Source organism: Triticum dicoccoides, chromosome 4A, assembly GCF_002162155.2.
Source record: "Triticum dicoccoides isolate Atlit2015 ecotype Zavitan chromosome 4A, WEW_v2.0, whole genome shotgun sequence".
Classification (NCBI taxonomy): domain Eukaryota; kingdom Viridiplantae; phylum Streptophyta; class Magnoliopsida; order Poales; family Poaceae; genus Triticum; species Triticum dicoccoides.
In genome coordinates, this window is record NC_041386.1 from 676,112,163 (window position 1) to 676,118,871 (window position 6,709).

A 6,709-nucleotide genomic window follows, 5' to 3' on the forward strand; every position below is an offset into this window, starting at 1 on the left:
CACCACATCAGCTGTCGCCGCCAAGCACGCTCGGTTATTTACTACCGCGAGCTTGTCTCGGCGATGGGGGAATCCCACCGGAGTTCCGTGGGCCTCCGCCGCCTTCGGGCCAACCCGAACGGGCCGTCACAGCGGTCGTTGTTCCCGATCTGACATCGGCGGCTGCACCAGGTCCGGAGGCGTATCCTGAGCGCCCGCTTCGGATGGTTGATCTCGGCCGTTGGCTTGGACATATGTGGAACTAGAAAGTAGAGGGGGTGAACCCTAATTTCAATCGCACCTTCGCTGCCGTCGTCGCCTCTCCCACGATGACGCGCGGCGACCCTTCCGCGCAGCCGGGCACCACCACCTGCCACTAGCCCTTGCAGCCTCCAACTTCTTCCCAGCCGCTTTCTTCTCCGACGGGTGGCGCTCCTGGCTTCGCTCCGGGTGTCTATCATCCGGTGCAGGCCGCGCAACCATATGTGACGCCAGGTAGCTTCGTGCCGGCGCAGCAGCCTCAGTTACAACAACAGCCCCTGCAGCAGTCCTCGGTGTATCATGCTCACTTTCAGCAGCCTTTCTTCGCTACCCCGGGCCAGTTCATGCAACAACAGCCGTTCCTTCTTCAACCAACGGGTGGCTATAAGCAGCAGCAACAACAAACGCCAGTGTTTCAGTGTATGCAACACCCTCGTACAACAGGGACGCAGGGGACGGCCGGCTTCAACGCCTGCATGCCAGAAAACCCAGCTGCCACCGGTGTTCATGCGGCCGCACGCCCTCGGAAGCCAAAGGGCGGCAAGGGTGGTCATCACAAAACTCATCAGGGAGAATTTGTACCACCTACCACTAATCCACCGGCGGCCCCTATGATGCCGCCATTGGTACAGGTGCCCGCTTCTTCATCTATGATGGTAGTTGGTTATGGGCAGAACACTCCGTTGTAGTTCAGCTCGTTGCAACAGCAGTCTACGATACAACCTTCAGGGGCAGCTAAGGTGACATCTAATCCGAAGAAGGTATGGTGCTCGAAGTGCCAATCTACAGGGCACACTTACGATGATTGCGAGACACAACAATACTGTTTTATTTGTGACAATATTAATCACCCGATGACCATGCGACGCTGCCCTGCTCTCAAGATGCCGAAGCCACTGGCGATGTTATGTGGTTATGGAACTGAAAATATGGATTTCTTCCAGATGCCTGACAATGTCAGCAAGGAGGATCTTGCACCACAAGATTCACTGACGGTGTTGGTATCTATATCTGGTGGCTCTATCACTCCTAGTATCTTGGAGGCAGAGGTTGTTAAGATTGCTTAGTACTAGCGGCAGTGGATATGGGAGGCCATACCGCAAGGCAAGGACGCTTTTCTCATGTCCTTTCCGAGTGAGGAGGTTCTACAGAGGGTGACTGGTTTCGTAGTTTTCAACAAATCTCACAATGTCACTATCAAGTTTAAGCCTTGGAAGTCAGAGAAGATACCGCACCGTTCCGAGCTAATTCCTATCTGGTTCATGTGCATGGGGTGCCTCACGCTCTTCGACACTTCTTGGGGCTTTGGGCAGTCGGCCCGGTGATTCATGCTACTCTCGATGTTGACCCTCGCTGTTTGCGCCAGAGAGGAATTGTTCATATCCAGGTAGCATTATTGAACCTTGATGCTTTCAAAAGTAGCACAATTGATTCTCTTTCTTCAGACGTGGTGGTTCAAAGGAAAGGTTATGAGTTCCGGTACAGTCTTGAAGAATCAGACTTCCGTGTTGATAGTGACTTTGTGCCTCGAGTCTGGGAGCATGGCGATGATCCAGGGGGTGACAAGGGGCATGACAGGGAGGATACAACAAGGACCAATGATCCAAGCAAGAGGTCCAAACCCACATCATCATCCAATAACTCTTCGGACCTTACTTCCTCGGGTGGTTTCGTGGAAACGTCATGGCAGATGTCCTAGTGTGAGGACTTAGTCGTCAGTCCAATGCATCTATGTGGTAGCTTGAGAGGGGTTAATCGGGATGATAGACGCGAAGCGGATCAACACACAAGACAAGGATTTAGACAGCTTCGGGCCCCGGGAAACATCATCCGGTAATAGCCCTATATGCTATTTGTGGCTAGGTCTCATTATGCTCATGAGGGAGACGTCGTATATCCGGCTCACCTCTTAGTTGTGTCCAGCCTTAACGATTATTTTCTTCCTCTCCGCTCTTGGGTGCCCCGCCCCTCCTTATATAAGTTGAAGGGGCGGGTTACATGTAGATTCAAACTCGGATTTGGACTTAACCTATTTTGACGTCTTACCATGGGCTTCTCACCATGGGCTTCTTAACGTCTTGGGCTTCTTAACGTCTTGGGCTTCTTAACGTAAGCCAGATTACAATCTGACTTGCAACCTGGCTTAACTGTCTGGCTTAACTGTCTGCCGGCTTACTATGCTTAACTGTCTGCCGGCTTAACCTGCTTAACTGGCCATCGGCTTAACTGTCTGCCGGCTTATAATCTGCCAGGTCACCAATGAAACACCAAGTCCCAGCCGGGTCATATATCCGGCCGGGTCACACCACGGGGTATATCCCCGACATTAGCCCCCAGTTTAATTTGGATTCATCCATGTTAAACTGATCCTGTAAAACAAACACAAGAACAATTTTGACAGATTATGCTCCCGGTTAAGAACTCTTGTAAGCCGGCACCTGATCATCCTTAACTCCTTGGTATTTCCTTCTTCTAGAAAATCCGGGTCAATAGGCTAGCTTCATAATCAATTTGCTGACATTGGTTTCTCACAGAAAAAACATTGGTCATGAAATACTCATCTGATTTTCAGCCAGCTTGAAGATGTAGAACTTGCCAGTTTATCATTGCCAAAATATCCGGTTTGTAATTGATAGTACCTGGTAATAATTGTTGCTAACATCAAACTTGAAAATGTACCTCCCTTATATGCATATCACTTGTAGCCCCCAAGTCTTAAGAAGGTAACGTAGTAACAACTTAAGACTTGCTTCAATATAAAAGTTGCAACCTTGAAGAAATCCAAGTTGTTCATCTCCACTAGTAGAAAAAGGGCCTAATGTGAAGCACATTAGTCCCAGTTTGTATCAGAACCGACACTAATGTAACCATTAGTGCCAGGTCCAACGGCTAGGGGGGCGGAGATCATTAGTACCGGTTCGTGGAGAACCTTTAGTACCAGTTCATGGCATGAACCAGTACTAAAGAGGCAGTTGCAGGCTGTGGTCAGGCTGGGGCCCCACCAGAACCTTTAGTACCGGTTGATGCCTCCAACCGGTACTAGAGGTTTCTAGCTGATTCATTCTGCAGCTGGTTTGTCGGGGGTTGGGTACGACATATGGCAAAGGATGGCTTATCATGGTGGGAGCGAGTAGAACGTCGCCGGTGCCTGGAAGCGAGATGAGGGGAAGACATGCACGCCGGCGGAACTTACCCAGCTTCAGGGCTCTCCTAGGAGATAACACCCCTACTGCTGCTCTGCGGGGTCTGCGCATGATCACTAAGGCAAAGTGGCTACAATGGTGCTCCTCGAGCTGTTTCGGGAGGTAGGAGAGGGCAAGGCTAGCTCTCTCCTCGCTGTGCTATCTGGTCTATCTCTATCTAGGTCCGAACCCTTTGCATGGGTGCCTCGGGGGGTTTATATAGGCCTACCCCCCGGGGGTACAATAGTAATCCGGCTGGGCGCGGGTCCCAGCCGTCTGTCTCTCAGGCCGCCGTCTTCCCCGCCGGCTTCTGGGGCCCGCCGACTGGCGGGTCCCGCGGACAGGCTTGATACTGTAGCGGCACTCCTGATGACGCAGACTCGGTCATTGGGTCGTGACAACAGTGCCGCCATCTATCGGGCGATCACTGTCACATTCTCCATCCTATCTGGTTAATGGCTCGTGGGGCCCTGGGGAGGAGTCGGCCGACTCCAAGGAGGCCGCCTCCCACAGATCTGTCTTCGGGGCGCCCAGGCCGCCTTCGGCCCACCCACTGATAGGCGGCCCCGCCATCTTCGGGCCGTACAGGCCGGCGTCATGGGCACAGTGCGTGGCGCACTGTGGCTGAGGTCAGGGCAGGCATGGCAACAGTGACGCGCCTCGCCGGAGATCTTCCAGCGATACGACTCAATGTAGCCATGCCGGCCCTTCGTAAGTAGGGGGGAATGGCCACGCCGTGACCGTACCCCACATCGTACTTCGGGATGAGGGAGGAGTCATGGGCCGACTCTCCATAGTCGGCCTCTCTGGAGGTCGCCAGCTCGGAGTTGGCTTGTCTCGGAGTCGCCGTCTGGGACTCGGCTTGTCTTGGAGTCGCTCCTGGGACTCGGCTTGAGGGGCGCATCCTGCCCCGATGTCTTGAAAGGTCCTGGGACTCGGGTTAGCCTACCCGTGGCCCGATACTCCGACATGGTTTTTAGTCCCACCTCGCTCCGCTAACAGAGTTTTTACCACCTTAAATATGTTACTTCTCAAACTATCACAGCCACTTGGTCTTCATTGAACCCCATGTGTAGGATATGTGTCTGCAATAGGAGTCTTCGCCGGTTCTTAAATCGGGGTAGATTCCTATTGACAATTTAGATTCTATACAAAAAGATCATTGATGATCAATGTATTTTTATGTATTTCTCTGTAGCAATAGCTCGTTTTGGATGAAAGGCGGTACTGATCAACGTATTTTTTCTATGTTCAGATGCACAATTCAAATCCGCAATCTCTTTCGAAGTACTGGGTGCAGTTCGTGTACAAACTGGACAATCTCTTAGGAAGTATCGAAGTTTCAGACGAAAACTCATCTGTTACACCGGCTATTCTATATTTTAATAACTTAGTACAACTCCGGACTTTTTCGGCGTTCATATGCAGAATTCAAATCCATGTCATCAACTTTTGACCCTTTCTGACATAATTTGCTATTTTCGATGCATTTACTGATTTGTTTTCAGAGCTAAATCACCGTGAGAGTGAAAAGCAGCAGAAATTCAACTCTGAAAAGGTTGAAACTTGGCAAGGTATCATCGTTTCAACCGCATAGCATGTGCAAAAAAGTAGAGAGGGTTACGGCAAAAACTGGATGCACTTCGTGTACAAACTGGACAATCTCTTAGGAAGTATTAGGGTTTCGGACGAAAACTCATCTGTTACACAGGCTATTCAATATTTTAATAACTTAGTACAACTTCGGACTTTCTCTGCGTTCAGAGGCAGAATTAAAATCCATGTCATCAACTTTCAACCCTTTTCTGACATAATTTGCTATTTTCGATGCATTTACTGATTTGTTTTCAGAGCTAAATCACCGTGAAAGTGAAAAGCACCAGAAAATGAACTCTGAAAAGGTTGAAACTTGGTAAGGTATCTTCATTTCAACCGCATAGCATGTGCAAAAAAGTAGAGAGGGTTACGGCAAAAACTGGATGCACTTCGTGTACAAACTGTACAATCTCTTTCGAAGTATTAGGGTTTCGGACGAAAACTCATCTGTTACACCGGCTATTCAATATTTTAATAACTTAGTACAACTCCGGACTTTTTATGCGTTCAGATGCAGGATTCAAATCCACGTCATCAAGTTCAACCCTTTCTGACATAATTTTCTATTTTCGATGCATTTACTAATTTGTTTTTAGAGCTAAATCACCGTGAAAGTGAAAAGCAACAGAAAATGAACTATGAAAAGGTTGAAACTTGGCAAGGTATCATCATTTCAACCGCATACCATGTGCAAAAAAGTAGAGAGGGTTACGGCAAAAACTGGATGCACTTCGTGTAAAAACTGGACAATCTCTTAGGAAGTATCAGGGTTTCGGACGAAAACTCATCTGTTACACCGACTATTCAATATTTTAATAACTTAGTACAACTCCGGACTTTTTCGGCGTTCAGATGCAGAATTCAAATCCACGTCATCAACTTTCAACCCTTTCTGACATAATTTGCTATTTTTGATGCATTTACTGATTTGTTTTCAGAGCTAAATCACTGTGAAAGTGAAAAGCCCCAGAAAATGAACTGAAAAATCACTAGAAAATGAATATAATGATAAAACACACTAATATTAAATAGAAGAAACTCTAAATACATCAAAAAACTACTTACAAATAAATAGAAGAAACTATATGACAAAAATTATATCCACGCTGCCCAGTGGGCCTGCTAGGCCTTGGGCGTGCATATGCAGGCCCATAAGGCCCAACAAGCTCACAGGGCAGTGCCGCAAAGTTAGGCCCAAAGGCCTGCATTATATAGGAGCTTGAAGGAGCAGCCGCGGCTGGGTTTATAAACCAATGCGGCTGTCCTTCGCTCGGCGAGGTGGGACTAAACAATGAGCACCGCGGAACGGGAGCACACCCCCTTTAGTACCGGTTCATGGCACGAACCGGTACTAAAGGGTGGGTCTTTAGTACCGGGTGGGGGCACGAACCTGTACTAAAGGGGGTGCCCTCCCGCCGATTCTCCTGGCCAAATTTAACCTTTAGTAGCGGTTTGTGCCCCCACCCAGTACTAAAGGCATCCCCTATATAACCACCACTTACGAAAATTTTCAGTTATCATCTTCATCTTCGTCGTGCCCGTCCCCCCGCTGCACCCGTCCCCGCCCCCGTCGCCGTGGTCGCCGTCCCCGTCCGTGCGCCGACCCCGTCGCGGTCGTCGCCGCCCTCGTCGCGCTGCCCCCGTCGAGCTGCCCCCGTCGCGCCGCCCCCCGTCGCCGCCCTTGTCGCGCC

At 49.7% G+C, this 6,709-nt stretch overlaps 1 pseudogene; it reads left to right on the forward strand.

Moving 5' to 3' along the window:
- The window catches only part of LOC119284055, a 136,001-nt pseudogene that overhangs the window by 43,241 nt on the left and 86,051 nt on the right, over window positions 1-6,709 (forward strand).